This window comes from Medicago truncatula, chromosome 7 (assembly GCF_003473485.1).
Source record: "Medicago truncatula cultivar Jemalong A17 chromosome 7, MtrunA17r5.0-ANR, whole genome shotgun sequence".
NCBI classification, from domain to species: domain Eukaryota; kingdom Viridiplantae; phylum Streptophyta; class Magnoliopsida; order Fabales; family Fabaceae; genus Medicago; species Medicago truncatula.
Genome location: NC_053048.1, coordinates 18667190 through 18671614, shown reverse-complemented (window position 1 = coordinate 18671614; position 4425 = coordinate 18667190).

Below are 4425 nucleotides of genomic sequence, written 5' to 3'. Positions count from 1 at the left end.
CGCTGTAACACCCCGTTTTCCCAACATAAAAATTCTTAAAAACATTTATCAGAGTAAGCATCATAAACAACGGGATATCACATAAAACATAATCCAAAACAGTTAAATAATAATTTAACCAATATCTTAAACATTGCAGCGGAAAATCATAATCATAATTCATAAAACGTTTTGGCACGCAGGCCCCATCAAAAGTTCATAATCATAATCCATAACATTATAAAAATAACATATTAGTCAAGTAAGAGAATGAAGCATGCTTAAACATAAACCCCATCCCGTTACGTATCAGAGCGACCTAGACGACACAGTGAGGCAAGGCCACTCACAGAAGCAACTGCACACTAAGGACGATCACCTGCAAGTTACCCATACGAAGGGCAACATTTTCAAGCAGAAGGGGTGAGATTTCATAACAAAATAATGCTAATCAAAGTAATTTGAATCATAATTAACATTAACATCATAATCATTCTTGGATAACTTTGCATATTTAAATAACAAGTATCACGTATTCATGTATTCAACAAATATCACGTATTCACTTATTCAATCGTCATCAATAACATAGCATTATGGACATGACAATGTGACAATGCTCTTAGACTCCTTATATGCATGTGGTACCAATCGTCATCATAAGTATTAATATACTTTAATCGTGCGGAGGACAAAGCTCCTAATAATCGTGCGGAGGACAAAGCTCCTAATAAACGTGGTGAGGACTAAGCTCAATGAGATGATATGCATGGACTCTTATGAACAAAACATCGTAATCAACATATCAACATGCATCCAACAATTTGGAGCTAAACGTCATCATTTCATCATATATAAATACATACAATGCACTTAGTTAAATAACAGTAGCAGCATAATCAAGTCACATAACAGGATGATATCATTATATCAATAGCACATCAATTATTTCATAATTAAACTTCCATATCTTACATAAATATACAATACCTTAATCATACTCAATCAATATCAACATATCTTAAACAGCTTACAGATTGCATTTAACGTCATCATTAGGTCTTATTATCATAAGGGGGTTCGCTCTTGATCAAAACGTGCGACACAAATCGCACAAACGCTCATAACGCTCAAGGTTGGAGGTGCTCGCGAGGCGAGGGTTCTTGCTCGCCATGGCGAGTACTAAACAATTCCCAAACTAAAGTTGTTCTGGGTCTAATCTTGCCCTACATTCATTCCTAATCATTACTAGGTATGTTCAGGCACACTAAGGCATTCAAGGTCCAACTAAAAAGGTAGAAACACAAAATCTAACATGCACTCTGCCTTAGCTCGCTATGGCGAGTAAGGTCGCTCGCGATGGCGAGCTGCATTGCACAACTCGCGAGGCGAGGAAACAGGGTTCGTGAGGCGAGCGATGAATGTTCATCACTCGCGAGGCGAGATTCATAGTTCGCCGTGGCGAGCGATGAATGTCGCTACGGCCAGACTTCCTAAATTCACAAAAACTCGACGTTTCACATGGTTCTAAGCTTGTTTTTGATTCCAAAGTTCGTCCTAAACATTATCTAAGGTCTAGGAACACTTTCTACATCAATTAAACCAATTCTCACCGTTTGATCATCAATTCTAAGGTTTTGACCTAGTTTTCGTTTTCTCCAATTCACTCCTAATTCTTGTTAACTAATCATCAGAATCACATTCAATTAACAATACTGAGTTATTAGTCTCACCCTTACCTGGTTATGAAGAAATCGCAGCCCTCTCTATGCTCTTCTCCCTTCTAAGCTTTTCTCTCTTTTTCAAAAGTTTTCACGTACAATGAGTTTCTAAAATATTAGGTCTTCTCCTATTTATATCTCTTCCTAATTATTTATCTTATCTCACTTTCACCCCCAAAACTATCTAAAATATCAAAACAGCCCTCAACTAAATATTTTATATTATTTTCAAATCTTTATTCTATTTAACAATAAAATAAATCTCATATCATAATCAAATCCTCCAAAATTCATAACTTATCACGTCATCAATCAAATCACTAAATTCATCGTGAATCACCAAAACATAACAAAATCATGCATATACTATATAATTATAATATAATTGCCTAAACTCAATTAAATAACGATTAAACGAAAGTGGGCGTTACAACTCTCCCCCACTTAAAAGATTTTCGTCCTCGAAAATTTACCTCGAGCAAACAACTCTAGATAAGACTCCAGCATCTTACTCTCAAGCTCCCACGTCAAGCTTTCACCAGTCGCTCCCGTCCAAACGATTCTCACGAGAGGTATCTCCTTGCCTCTCAACGTCTTCACTTTACGATCATCAATCCTCACCGGTAAAGTCTCTACCGTAAGGTTGTCTCTAACTTGCACATCGTCACTTTGGATTACATGAGATGGATCCGGAACATACTTTCGAAGTTGCGACACATGGAAAACGTTGTGCAAATTTGAAAGATGCGGCGGTAAACCCACTCGGTAAGCCACCGTTCCAACTCTTTCCAATATCTGATACGGACCAATGAACTTCGGGGTCAACTTCTTTGACTTCAAAGCACGTCCTACACCAGTCATAGGAGTGACTCTCAAAAACACGTGGTCTCCTTCCTGAAATTCAAGATCTTTTCTACGCTTATCATGATAACTCTTTTGTCGACTCTGCGACGCCTTCATTTTCTCTTGGATCATCTGAACTTTCTCAGTAGTTTGCTGAACAATCTCTGGTCCTAAGACCGCTCTTTCTCCTGATTCAAACCAACACAACGGAGTTCTGCATCTCCGACCATACAAAGCCTCGAACGGTGCCATTCCAATACTAGAATGATAACTATTATTATAAGTGAACTCGATCAACGGAAGATGACTGTCCCAAGTTCCTCCTTGTTCAAGAACACAAATTCTCAACAAATCCTCTAGCGACTGAATTGTCCTCTCCGGCTGACCATCTGTCTGTGGATGATACGCCGAACTCAATCTCAACTTCGAACACAAGGCCTCTTGCAAACTTTTCCAAAATCTAGAAGTAAATCTTGGATCTCTATCTGACACGATGCTCGAAGGAACACCATGCAACTTCACAATCTCCTTGATATAAATCTCTGCCAACTAGGCAACAGGGAAACTAATATTAATAGGTAGAAAATGAGCTGACTTCGTCAACCTATCAACAATAACCCAAATTGCGTCGCTCCCTCTCGGAGTATTCGGCAAACTCGTCACAAAATCCATCGATATACTATCCCATTTCCATTCTGGCACATCTAAAGGTACCATCATCCCAGCGGGTTTCTGATGCTCGACTTTCGACTTCTGACAAACTAAACAGGAATACACAAACTGTGCCACATCTCGTTTCAAACCAGACCACCAGAAAATCTTCTTTAAATCATGATACATCTTCGTAGCTCCCGGATGAATACTCAAGCTACTTCTATGACTCTCTTCAAGAATCATCTTCTTAATCTCTTCATTGTCTAGAATACAAATTCTTCCTCGGAATCTCAACACACCTTGATCATCGATTTTAAAATCACTGTCTTCAGTTTGATCTCTAGCAACCAACAAGTCCACAAACTTTACATCAACTTTCTGTGCATCCTTGATACTTTTCTGAAATTCACTATCAATCTTCAGCATACCCAGTTTCACACTCTGAGGTGTCCATTCACAAACCAAACTCAAATCTCTAACTGTTCAAGCAATTCGAACTCCCTGACCATCATGGCGGACATATGCAATGTCTTCCTACTCAAGGCATCTGCAACAAAATTAGCTTTACCTGGATGATAATTCAAGCCAAAGTCATAATCTTTCAACAATTCAAGCCATCTTCGCTGTCTCATATTCAATTCCTTCTGATCGAACAAATACTTCAAACTCTTGTGATCACTAAACACCTCAAATCTCGAACCATACAAGTAATGTCTCCATATCTTCAATACGAAGACTACGGCCGCCAACTCGAGATCATGCGTAGGATAATTCTTCTCATGAATTCTCAACTGTCTTGAAGCATAAGCTACCACTTTACCTTCTTGCATAAGTACGCCTCCTAAACCCAGTTTGGACGCATCACAATATACCACAAAAGGTTCATCGGACTTCGGCAAAATTAACACTGGAGCAGTCGTCAAACGCTTCTTCAATTCACCGAAACTTTTCTCACAATGGACGTGAGCTAACTTAGAAAATCCTTCAATAAACCTTCTATAGTAACCAGCTAAACCCAAGAAACTTCTAATCTCTGTAACGGGCTTAGGAGTCTCCCACTGTGATACCGCTTCAACTTTAGACGGATCCACTGCAATACCATCACCAGAAATAACATGGCCTAGAAAACTCACTTCTTTCAACCAGAATTCACACTTAGACAATTTAGCATAAAGCTTCTTCTCTTTCAACACTTGCAAAACAATCTTCAGATGCTCAGCATGTTCTT